General features: G+C 40.3%; 1 protein-coding gene across 8 annotated transcripts in view; it reads left to right on the top strand.

Annotated features, from left to right (window-relative positions):
- The first annotated feature begins 7190 nt into the window (after positions 1–7190).
- Positions 7191–13086, top strand: part of ATF2 (activating transcription factor 2) — a 93690-nt gene continuing 87794 nt past the window's right edge. For 2 of the 8 annotated variants that reach the window (XM_054476886.2, XM_063647627.1), the window contains exon 1: positions 8003–8174. The gene's annotated coding sequence lies outside the window, so the exon portion shown is untranslated. Of the gene's footprint in view, positions 7931–8002; positions 8175–8296; positions 8404–8519; positions 8754–8913; positions 8992–13086 lie in introns of those variants that run through there. The other 6 variants (XM_054476898.2, XM_054476887.2, XM_054476897.2 and 3 more) reach the window with 6 other exon arrangements.

The raw sequence follows: 13086 nt of genomic DNA, 5'->3' as shown, positions 1-13086 counted from the left end.
GTAAAGACCTGTTCTTGGTGCTGGTTTTGGTGGTTGAAAAGGCTTGAAACGTTGATTTGGGAACAGGTTTCTTGTAAGAGATGTCCCAGCTGAGGGAATCTCCCAGAATGAAAATGGACTAACTGAGCTGTGACTGCAGTCTTCAGGCTGAGAAAACAATACAACAAAAAACCACACACAATGACTCAAACTTTATAGAGGGGAAAGGGAATAGTGCATCACAAGTTTAACATCCTTGAGTATACATCCTTTTACTTAACTTTTATTTCTAGTAACAAAGTTACGACATTGAAAGTACATCACTGGAATGCATCTACTAGCCGAAATGTTTATTGTGCACCATTTTTATAGGAAGTACTGCCTCAGCTTACGAGCTTTGCAAACAAATATTAATGCTAAATGCTTTTTACTGACATCTTCGTTTCTGAACAGAAGCTGATAAAGATACTATTTTTCTGTCAAACATGAAATGGATTTTCTATGTTGATAAGATGGTGTTGGTAAAATGGTGAATGCAATGAGTGGGAGTAACTGTTCAGGTGTTCAGAGGGAGTAGAAATAATTTTATAGTTGAAGAATTACATGAAAAAGTACTATTTGTAACTTAAGACAAACCTTAAAGAACCGTGTCACAAGGACAGACCAGAAGAGGGCATTTTGGCTAGTGAACAGCATGAGGAAAAGTAAATGAGCACAGCATTGGTACATGAGAAACAAGGAGTTCCCTGAGTATGAAACAGAAATGGTGTGAGATAAGGCTGTGAAGGAAGACTGGGGCCATTTTATGTAAACAGGCAGGTATAAGATTGTGAATTTTATTCATGTGATACTGTCAATCATTCAAAGTTTAGAGCTGTATTTTAGAAAGGTTGATAGGAAACCAGTGTGTGAGATGGACTGGAGCCAGCAATGAACGGCAGTTCATACTATAGTAGCTTTGCTGAGATGTAATGAAGGTCTAGTTGAGGATGGTGGCAGTGAAGACAGTTGACCCTGAACAACATGGGTTTGAACTGTGCAGGTCCACTTATACACAGATTTTTTTCAATATGTTGGAAAATTTTTTGAGGTCTGTAACAAATTGAAAAAACTCTCAGACAAACCATGTAGCCTAAAAATAATTGAGAAAATTGAGAAAATTAAGAAAATGATATGAATGCATAAAATATGTAGATACTGGTCTACTTCATTTATTGCTATAAAATATACATAAATCTATTACAAAAACAAATTTATCAAAACATGCACATAGACTACATTGTACCATTTACAGTTGAAATATAAACATAGAGATGGAGTAAATCATAGCTGCATAAAATTAACTGAAGAACATACTGTACTACTGTAATAATTTAGTGGCCACCTCCTGTTGCTATTTAGGGAGTATCCACTTAAAATGCTGTGATGCTTATCATCTCCATGGGGCAGTTCATCTCCAGTAAATTGTGTATCACAAAAAAAGTGATCTTCACAGTTCTTGCCTTTTTTTTTTTTTTTTTTTTTGAGATGAAGTCTCGCTCTTGTCTCCCAGGCTGGAATGCAATGGCGGCTCACTGCCAACTTCCACCTCCCGGGTTCAAGCAATTCTCCTGCCTCAGCTTCCTGAGTAGTTGGGATTACAGGCACCTGCCACCACACCCAGCTAATTTTTGTATTTTTAGTAGAGATGGGGTTTCACCATGTTGGCCAGGCTGATCTCGAACTCCTTACCTCAGGTGACCTCCCCGCCGCAGCCTCCCAAAGTGCTGGGACTACAGGCGTGAGCCACCGCGCCTGGCCAGTTCTTGCATATTTTTCACTGAGTTAGTGCAATATTATAAACCTTGAATAACACCATGGAACCTATACAAAGTACTAGTAGTGATGCTAGAAGCGGTCCCACGATGCGAAGTCATGACATTGCAAGAAGTTGAATGGCTTGATATGCACCATAGGTAGAAGACGTCCGCAGCTGCAGTTGTCACCATTTCACAGACAATTCATCTTGTAAACAGATGGTGTCAACTTGTAAACTTAATGATATCGATATAGTACTAGAAATGTATTTTCTCTTAGGATTTTCTTAACATTTTCTTTTCTCCACCTTTATTGTAAGAATACAGTATGTAATGTATATAAAGTACAAAATTTGTTTATCAACTATAATCAGTAAGGCTTCTGGTCAACAGCAGGCTGTTAGTAGTTAAGATTGGAGGAAGTCAAAAGCTATATGCAAATTTTTTATTGCATGGGAGGCTGGTGGGGGGAATCAATGCCCTGAATCCCCAACCTTATTCAAGGATCAACTATATTTTAAAAAGAGTGCAAAGGTAGTATCAGTAGGATTTAATGCCTAGATCTCAGGAACCAGTTAGGAGAAGAGGGTGTGTGCATCTAGTAAGTGCTAGCTATACTGTTATTTAACCCTCCTAACAACTCTGTAAACTTGGGAATAATTTCCAAGATGCAAAGGAAAATAGGCTCGGAGGTTAAACAGTTCCCAAAATCACATAGCTATTAAGTGGCAAAGTCAGGATCCAAATTCAGATCTTCCTTAAAGCCCATGCTCTGATTTTTTTTTTTTTAATATGACTGTTAGCAATGACAAGGAAAAAGCTGATTTGGGGAAATGATGAACTTTGTTCTTTATATAATTTTATATACAAGAGATATAATTTTACAGATCTGGGCTTGAAAAGAGAAGAAAGGTATGTACAGCACAGACTAGATGTGCATAAGAGAAGTGCAGAGCAGCAGTAGGGACCCAGCTCCAGATAGGTAACAAATTGGTAGTGAACATCATTCGCCTAGTTTTGTGACTCTCCAGCAATGTTGGGAAGCTTGTTAATACAAACTGATGTAAAGAGCAGTGAGGGTTATCAGGGTTGTGCACTAGGAAGAAGAGATGATGGAAGGTCAAAGTGGCTCTAGGCAGACAGCAAACAAGCACACTGTTCAACAAGATGACCTATGCATTTCAAACCGGGTAAGGAACAAGGGAAGACACAATAAAGGTGATAAATTGAAATAACACAGAGGGGTCAAGAGCTCAGAGGTTTCAGTAGTGTTGAAAAGCCGTTTCAATAAGAACCAAAAAATACACAAGAAATTTAAAGAATTTCAGAGTTCAAGATCTTGGAAATAAGGTAGGCTCGAGGAATGATCAAAATTTGAGGTCAAGTTGCTGAGTGATTGAAGTTGGGTAGAAATAAATGTAAATGCTGTTAATTTTAAGGCGGGATTGTAGATAAATGGGAAATAACATTTGAGAACCAAATAAACTACTTGTGCTTCTGCTGTAAATGTTAAGTTCTGTTGGACAAATTTAGTGAATATGGTTTGGTTTGGGTGTTGGGTGCTTGGAAGAGGAAAAAGTTGTATTGTTATGGTCCTACGTGCAAAGCCTTTTAAAATATTTTGTGATTTCTACATAGGAAATTATAAATGAGTCGTTGATTCCTCTACATGCTGAGCATATCAACGTAGTTATTTCATAGTATAATTCTACTGACAATATTATGGACTTAACACCCAAACACATGGTCCATCAGTTACTTGCCCAATTCTTTACATTATTAAGGGCAAAAAAAACTATTTCTCTAAAAACTGGTTCAGGTTCCTGGCAAGAATTTGCACTTCTTTCTCCTGAATTGACCAAAGTAACCTGTCTCCTCTGAGTTATTGTGACTTCGATCTTCTTTCTCAAGGGAGCTTCAATATTGGAGAGAGGAAGTAAAGAGAGTACCTAAGACCAATAGAGACTCATAAATCCAAGAGCTTTTGGTTGTTCCTCCCATTAGCACGAGCTAGCATCCTACAACTTATTATGGCAGAGACTCCTGAGAGGACCCATGATTGTTGTCAGTGGCTGCTTTTCAACAACAGCTTTTAGTCAGCACTTACCAGCCATGGAGACTCCAGGATCTCCTCTTATAATTGCATCCCAGGCTTTGCTTCCTCAAATAGCTACACAGGTTGGCTGAGTTTCTCAGCTGCCGGACATGGCAGTATTTTTCCCTCAAGAGTTGTATCTTAAGGACAACTCACAGAATTCTCTGACCACTCTAGTGCTATCTAAAATGTCTGTTACTTTCAAGTTCTCTAAAGTTGTATTTAAAAAGCAAGCTTCTAATATTGCATGTTATTACACCCCTGCTCTATTTTCTCCATAGTACTTACCAAAATTTAAATTATCTTGTTTATATATGTAGCATGTCTCCCCCTGCCCCTGCACCCAACCACAAGAGTCTTCTGAAAAAACTTTGTCTTATTTATAGTTGTCACCTCAGAGCCAGAAACAGTGCCTGGAATGTTCATGCTCAATAAATATAGATGCTTTATGAGTAAAGAGAGCATTAGGTTGATGGTTGACCTCGTTGGCCATAGTTGACCTATGAAGCTGTATCCAAGGTAAGAAGGTAACTGAAAAGAGCAGGATGTTAGTCTAAGGACCCAGGAGGATCCATACGCCGACAGACCTCCCTTGATTTCTAGGATACATAACACATGGCTTTGGTGTTATGTGGGCCTCAGGTTGACAAATAGACTAGTTATGGGAAGCTATGAAAGGTAGGAGTGGTACTATTTTTATTAATAACTTAATATTGTATAAAAAGAAGAATATAATGATGGCAATCCCTCTTTCTGGTGAGTCAGATGAGCGAGAGAGGTGGCATTAGCATCAAGAATGAAAACATGGCCCTTAAATTCCATTCTCTCTCTCTGGGCTGGTTTTGTTGAAGCTAGTATAAGCTAACTGGTATGATGTGAAGATAAACATAGCCCTTTTTCCCCATAATGCCACACCCCATTAATTATAAATTCTTTTGGGAAACCCAAGATTTGGGTTGGAGGGTAGACATCCCTGCACTTAAAATTTCCATGATGAGGACAAGTGCTAAGAGGTAACTTTAACATAGGCCATTTCAGCAATGTGCAGGAAGACCCTGAGCTGGCAGAGAGAGGAAAAGATCTGCCATGAGATAGAAGCTACCAAAATGTCTGTACAATGTCTAGGGCCACATTATCCTATTTCATTTCTCAGATATCAGTGGGGTAATCATGTCCTGCGTCCCCCACCCCTTTCATATCACACACACACACCACACACACCCCTACCTTGATCCCACTGATAAAATCCCAGCTAATCCACTGTACTGGGCTGCATCCTGAGAATATCATGAAAATGTAGAGGCTCTTTCCCTAAGCCTAGGATTAGTTGTACCAAGTAGACATAAGGGGTGCCCTGTAGTCTTCTATATTTTGGTTAGCTGCAGACAAACAGAAACTATGTTCTGAAAATTAATTATTAGCAAGAGAGAGGAGAGGAAGTTGAAAGGGAAGATGGAGAGAGATATGGTTTGGCTGTGTCCCCACCCCAAATCTCATCTTGTAGTTCCCATAATCCCCACATGTCATGGGAGGGACCAGGTGGAGATAACTGAATCATTGGGGTGGTTTCCCCATCCTGTTCTCATGATAGTGAGTTAGTTCTCAGAGATCTGATGGTTTTATAATGGGCTTCTCCTTTTGCTGGGCACTCATTCATGTGAAGAACAAGGACATGTTTGCTTCCCCTTCCGCCATGATTGTGAGTTTCCTGAAGCCTCCCCAGCCATGCTGAACTGTGAATCAATTAAACCTCTTTCCTTTATAAATTACCAGTCTCAGGTATATCTTTATTAGCAGCGTGAGAACAGATACACACACACACACACACACACACACACACACTAGTTTTAGAATTTTTGTGAGCAGTTTTAACAGATTATGGATTAACAGCCCTATCATACTAAAGTGGAAATACCACATTGTGTGGCATTTGGAAGATTTTGAGGGCATTTAGAGACCATCATTGATTCTTGTGATATTTACTTATTAACATTTTCATGACAGAAATGCATTTTCTTCAAATAGCCTCATTTTGTATCTAAGGAATATTAGTTTTATTTAGCAGTCATGCTGGGTTCTTAAAGGAGATTCACTAGACCCTCACTAATTCTCTTAAAACTAAGTAGGGTAGATGCATTATGGAACAAGACAGGCAAAGAAGAGTTCTACAAGAAGTTTCCTGCGTTTGTAAACAGAAGACTGTAAAGAATTTTAGGACTCTTGGGGATATTGACGAATGCAGAAGTGAGAACAAAGATGGAAAAGGGTGGCATTTTATGAGGATATGAATAAGTAGTGAGACAAGTTCATGGAATCAGACCTGAATATGTTAATTACATTCATTTTGACAATGCTGAATGTTTTCCCCACTTGTAGAAAAACCACAGTAAACAAACTGTTGTGGAACTAGAAATATGTGGATAAAGTGAGACCCTTTGTTAAATGCCAGGTTGCCAAAATGCATATATAACAGATTGGCATAGTTTCCACCTGTTTCCCGCCCCCTATCTTATTTTTTTTCTCACTTTAGGTATAACTCTCTCTTTAGAAAATTAGCTAAAACTGAATTATCAAAACAGATCACAGTACTGTTCATATCACTAAACAGTTCTTCTCTTGTCTAAAAAGAACTGAAAGACTTTCTTTAAAATAATATGTTTCTCGAATGCATCATGTAGATAATAACTGCTTGACAACAGACTGGAGAAGTAGAAATGAGAAATTTAAAACCAAAGCTACTGCCCAATTGAATCAACACTGGAAAAAATAATTTCAAATTTTAATACACGTGAATGGAAAAATAATTTTTTGAAAAAATCTATTCTAATTGACCCAAACTTCTTTTGAAATGTCTTAACATTTGTAGTTCTTTTTCTCATATTAGTTGTTTTGGGAGATGGAGAGAGAAGCATCAATTTAATCAATGTGTTCTAGACCTAACAATTGTGATGTCAATCAAACATTTTGTCCACTATTTCCATCATGAGTAATCTGAACTGTGAGGTTTTGCTGACATAATTAGTGTTACACTACAATGGCACTACTACAACATTACTGTTACTATATGGGGACAGTACTTTCATTTTAAGTAGGAAAGTGTTAATAATTTGGCTTAATGTTTCTTAACTAAAATTAGTTTTAAAAGAGGACTGAGTTGGCTTATACACATGTATGCGGTCCAGAGACCTACCTGTTAAAATGTCAATGCCATTACAATTTCACTTTTATGCCAGATATAATTCTTCAACTTCAGGCTCATTAACTCTCATACTATCCCCCAAAACCTTTCAACAATTTTGAGAGTGTATTTTATGTTAATATACAAACTAGTTCATAATTTTGTTACAGACTAGAAATCAGTATTTAATAAATGGAAAAAATAAGACTGAAAATCGTTTATTGAATAATGTAAAATTTTCAGAGGCCTCTGATCATACATACTTTTCAACTTGTGCCTATTTATTGAATAACCAACATCCTTACAGTTAATATTAAAATCTTTAAGTTGTGGGGGGTTTTTTGGAGGGGAGGTATGGCAATTACCAGCAAACTCCGCCTCCCCCAAACTTCACCTAACCCGAAGCTCCCCGTCTCAGGCTCCCGGGGAGCCAGGGGGTGGGCTGAGGAACGCAGCCTACCTTTACCCACCTCCCTACCTAGTGCTGGCAAGTGACGGAAACGGAGACACCCGGCTCCTGGGGCTGGGCTCGGAGGACCCATCCTGCTTTCTCTCTAGCAGCCTTTCCGGAGCTCACCTTTCCTCCCCTCACACCGCCAAAGCCCTGCCTAGCCCTCCACCGCCGCCTGCACCCGCGCCCTCCTCCAGCCGGCAGCCAATCACAGTCTTCCACAGCTCCGGGTTTACAGAAGTAACGCTCCTTGGGCCCTCTGGTCCCGCCCCCTCCAGAACGGCTTCCCGCCCTTCGGGCTCCTTGTCCAATCATGAGCGCCCGAGTGCTCTTTGGTGCCCGTCCCCTCTACCCGCCCTGCCGAAGACCCGCCTTCTTCTCCTTAAGCCTGACGGAATCACCTGACTCGGAGGCGCTCCCTCGGAAGGAAGGCAAGAAGGGGCGTGTGCGTGAAGGGGAGGGGCGCGAGAAGGAAGGGGGGGATGCCGGGAGCGGGGCGGGCGTGGGGGGGTGGGGGGTTGTCAGTCTGATCTCGCGAGAGAGGACGGAAGCCTGTGGGAGCCCGTGGCCTTTAAAGTGCCGTTCAGCCTTTTCCTCCAGGGGTGGTTTGTAAACACGGCTGTGCTGTGGGGCTCTCAGGTGACCGAAAGGATCATGAACTAGTGACCTGGAAAGGTGAGTAATGATGGGCAGAGGTCAGCAGGGCTGGAGACTGTAGGGATACGGAGAAAGAAGGCGCTAACATGGCGACGTCGCTCAGCACAGTCCCCACCCCCCGTTTCCCATCACCTCGGGTGCTCTTGATGTGCTCCTTAGCCCTTGGGGCGATTGTGGCTGTGCTGCCACCTCGGCGGCCCGCGCGGTGCGGGCTTTGGGAGCCTGACTGGCTGGGCCGGACCGTTAGGTAACCAGCGTTCGTTGTTCCGGCCCCTCCCTCTCGCGCGCTTTCCTAAGGCAGAGGAAAAAGGAATAACGGCTCCCTCTTAGACCCCTCCCTCCGAATTATCTTCACCCTACTTGGGTCAGTTCAGAGGTCCTCGGGGTTGCGCGTCGAGTCAGCCGTGTGCGCAGGGAGACCTCTCCCACCCACAGTCCTTGGGTTGGGCGGGGAGAGGGCCCACTCTGGTCTCCCCACCCAGTATTCAAGCGATTGAGGACCGTGTATTTGTGATGGTGGCGGGGAGGAGGATCGGGAGGCGCGGCTGAAAATAGAATCAGGGTCCCTGGCTGCGGTGCAGCCTGAAGGAAAGAATGGTGTGGAGAACCTAGGAGCTGGAAGTCTCGGCCTTTTCCGTCCTTTCCGCCACCCTCACAATCCCGCTACCCCCAGCTTTTTCCCGGTGGGGCGGGGCTTAGGTGTGGGTGCAGACTGATTCTGGTATTTCCCCCCCTTTTTTTTTTTTAATCTCTCTAGGTGGACAGCAGAGCTTATGTAAAGAAATAATTTGCTTTTCATCAATGCCCTAGGGACCAGGGCCGAAAGGGAGTGTGTGTACGTGTTTTCTATGTTCGCTCGTTTAACCGAACCTAGGAGGAAAAAGAGAGGAGGAGCTGGGGACTATTTTTGTGCCCATAGGTAGTATAAAATTGGCTTTCCTTAATGGAGAGTCTTAAAACTGGTGAGGCCAAGAGCAAAACTACTGTGAATATCATGGAGTAAAAGAGATTACTCCTGATGGACCTTAGGCATCAGAAATTTTAGTGAAAGAAATGTTTCTCTTAAAATTCAATACCTATTTTAAATAGTGATGTAAAGCATTTCTTTACATGTACCTTCAGGTTTTCTAATGCTTTCCTGGCTATTATTTAACTGGTACTAAGGGATTAACTAATCCCTAAATTATAATGTGAAAGTTTAAATTTCTTAGAGGTTTTGAATTATGGAGACGGTCACAATGCATGCATTTAAGATATACATTTAAAATCAGAACAAAAACTGACTTCCTTTGAGCAGACTTTTTGTCCTATTTGAAGAAACATGACCACTGGCGTTATCATTGTGAGTAACAGCCTTTCTAATCTTTAGCCATATAGCTTTGATCTCTTGAATCAAAATTATGAAGGTAAAGCTTTATTTATAAAAGCTTGTTAAAAAGTCAGACCTACAGGTTTAAGTGCCTTAAAGTACAAACACAGAAGCAGTTTTATCATGTATTAATTTTTTTTTTCCTTACTTGAGGAATCCACCGTAAAAACTTTGTTTCAAAAATGATAGGAACATCCTTGTAAAATACGTTTTTAAATATACAGATTCCCCTCTGCAGATTAAGAAAGTTCATGGATCTTTAAGGCCATCAGTAGTTGCGTAATAGTTAAGAATACTCGTCTTTGTAAAATAATTTCTAGGAATCTTCCAAATTTACCGTGATGTGTAAAAGAGTTTCTGAGAATCTTCCAAATTTACCATGATGTGTATGTTGCCTTCCTAAGACGTTTAATCTTGCTTTGAGAGAATGCTACTGCCATTAAGTTTTAAGAAATGATTTAAAATGTAATATCGTGGAAATTTAGAACTTAGATGTTATGTATTTTAGTTGTCAGTAAGGAAGGAGCTTTCAGGAACTTTTTGTATGTGTAGTGTACATAATACCTTCTATAGCTCCGGGTGCATTTCCTGAAAATCCTTTTTAAAATATTTTATCCGAATGTTTATTTCGTATTTGGGGCACTGTATTTTTATTAGTTAAATATGTAACCCAGGAATTCCTGCACTTTTTTTCTTTGGCGTTTTTTGTTTTTTAAGCTAAGATAAAAGTAAAGGCTGGGCGTGCGCGGTGGCTCATGCCTGTAATCCCAGCACTTTGTGAGGCCGTGAGGCGGATCATGAGGTGAGGAGATCGAGACCATCCTAGCTAACACGGTGAAACCCCGTCTCTACTAAAAATACCAAAAATTAGCAGGGTGTGTTGGCTCCTGTAGTCCCAGCTACTCGAGAGGCTGAGGCAGAGGTTGCAGTGAGCCGAGATGGCGCCACTGCACTCCAACTTGGGCGACACAGCGAGACTCCGGCTCAAATAAATAAATAAATAGTAGAAATGGTTGTCAGCATTTTAACAAATAATGGGGTTGGGGTGGTCTTTATTGGTATTCAGGATCTGAAAGCTCTATGAGTATGGTTGAAAAATATGCCATATATCAAACATCTATCTATAAGTAGCATGAACTCTTCAAAAAATAATGTACATTTTTTCTACCCAAATTTTTGTATTTTGGAAAACTTGGGTTTTAATGATACATACGTTCTTGTCTGGTAAATTGTTAGATCAGGTAAACAATCTCACCGATGTGTGCTTTTTCTACTAATTTTGTCTTCAGGCTCTTCCTTCCAATATGAAATATGCCTATAAGTAGGCATTTCTTTCTCTTTTTTATTCTTACTAAAATGTCGTTGGAGAATATAAAGTAGTTGAAGTCTCCCTTATGAAAACCAGATTTTCATCAGAACCTCTCGTTAAACATTCAGTGAATAACAATAATTAATATTCAACTGATTTTTATAAAAGTCAATGCATATAGCACCTGTTGGGTTATTTTGTATAATTAAAATGTACCCTAAAAAAAAATCTCACCTTAGCCAGGTGTGGTAGCTCACGCCTGTAATCCCAGCACTTCGGGAGGCTGAGGCAGGCGGATCAGCTGAGGTCAGGAGTTCAAGACCAGCCTGGCCAACATGGTGAAACCACGTTGGTAGGCCCCTGCAATCCCAGCTACTGGGGAGGCTGAGGCAGGAGAATCGCTAGAACCCAGGAACAGGAGGCTGCAGTGAGCCGATCGTGCCACTGCACTCTAGCCTGGGCAACAGAATGAGACTGCATCTCAAAACAAAACAAAAACCAAAAAACTCACTTGGTATTGTTATAATCTGGAGTTTAATTTAGTATTTCTGTGTTTATCTTATACTCACACCTGTTCCTCAAGGCTAAGAACTTGTCTAAAATGCTGCATGTTCTCTTTATGTAAGTTTTAATGTTGAAGTAGTAGGATAGTATTCACCTATTTATATTTGAAGGAAAACCCCAGAGAACATTTTATTTCCTTTGTTATGTTTCTCAAGGTTAAAAGGTTATATAGTAAGGTATAAGATAGTTTCATAGAAAATCAAGGAAATTTGTGGATCTTTAAGGCCATCAGTAATTGTATTTTATCTTATTTTATTTTTGAGACAGTTTCCCTCTATCTTTCACGCTAGAGTGTGGTGGTGCAGTCTTGGCTCGCTGCAATCTCCACCTCCCAGATTCAAGTGGTTCTCCTGTCTGAGCCTCCTGAATAACTAGGATTACAGGGGTGCACCACCATTCCCTGCTAATTTTTGTATTTTTAGTAGAGATGGGGTTTCACCATGTTGGCCAGGCTGATCTCAAATTCCTGACCTCGAGTGATCCGCCCGCCTTGGCTTCTCAAAGTGTTGGGATTACAGGCGTGAGCCACCACACCAGGCCTATTTTTACACATTATTTTATAATATAAATATATTTAATGTTACATATTATATAAATATAAATAAATATGTATGCATTATATGTGTCTTTTCAATTTGTTGAGACTTTTTAACAACCTTGCTGACAACCTTGAAACTGGTGTATTCATTTTCACTTTTAAGGCATTACAGGCATGAGCCACTGCACCCGGCCTATTTTTACACATTATGTTACAGGTGTATTTAATGTTACATATTATATAATTATAAATAAATATGTATTCATTATATATATATCTTTTCAATTTATTCTTGTTGGCAACCTTGAAACTAGTGTATTCATTTTCACTTTTCTTTTTTTTTTTGAGACGGAGGTGCTATGTCACCCAGGCTGGAGTGCAGTGCCGCTCTCAGCTCATCGTAACCTCTGCCTCCTGGGTTCAAGTGATTCTCCTGCCTCAGCCTCCTGAGTAGCTGGGATTACAGGTGCCCACCACCACACCTGGCTAATTTTTGTATTTTTAGTAGAGACGGGGTTTTACCATGTTGGCCAGGCTGGTCTCGAACCTGCCTCGACCTCCCAAAGTGTTGGAATTACAGGCATGAGCCACCACACCCAGCATCATTTTCATTTTTTAAGTATGTTTATTGATTTTTTTCCTTGACATTTTGACATTGACAGTAAAGAAGAGATGTAAATAAGATGTTTTGGGGGCTTTGCCTATTCACCCCTATTTGCATTCTGTATCTTAACAAAGATAGTGGTTCTCAAGCCACTTTTTTGCCTTTCTACCCAAGGAATACAAAATACTTCCAAGAGTAGTAGTGGCTTATTACCACAGAGATTCTCAACAAGATTGGTAGGGAAAGACAGGGAGAAATAATTGTAATTGGCAAAATACCATATGGACTTTGGTTATTTTTGTAATATATAGTAATTTTATCTATAATATTGACCATAAATTTATAAATATATTCCCTAAATATTTTTTGGTTTGCTAGCAGAACCAAAACCTTTGTCATTCCAATTTTTTAGCTTTGCTCCAATGTTATAGCTTTGGTTTTTCTAATTTACTGTTTGGGCTAGTATGTTTGCTTTTATTTATTTATTTATTTATTTATTGAGACAGAGTCTCGCTTTGTTGCCCAGACTGGAGTGCAGTGGCATGA

Source organism: Pongo pygmaeus, chromosome 11, assembly GCF_028885625.2.
Source record: "Pongo pygmaeus isolate AG05252 chromosome 11, NHGRI_mPonPyg2-v2.0_pri, whole genome shotgun sequence".
Lineage (NCBI taxonomy): Eukaryota > Metazoa > Chordata > Mammalia > Primates > Hominidae > Pongo > Pongo pygmaeus.
The sequence above is the reverse complement of the archived record's forward strand: the minus strand, read 5'-3'. Positions and strand labels throughout refer to the sequence as shown.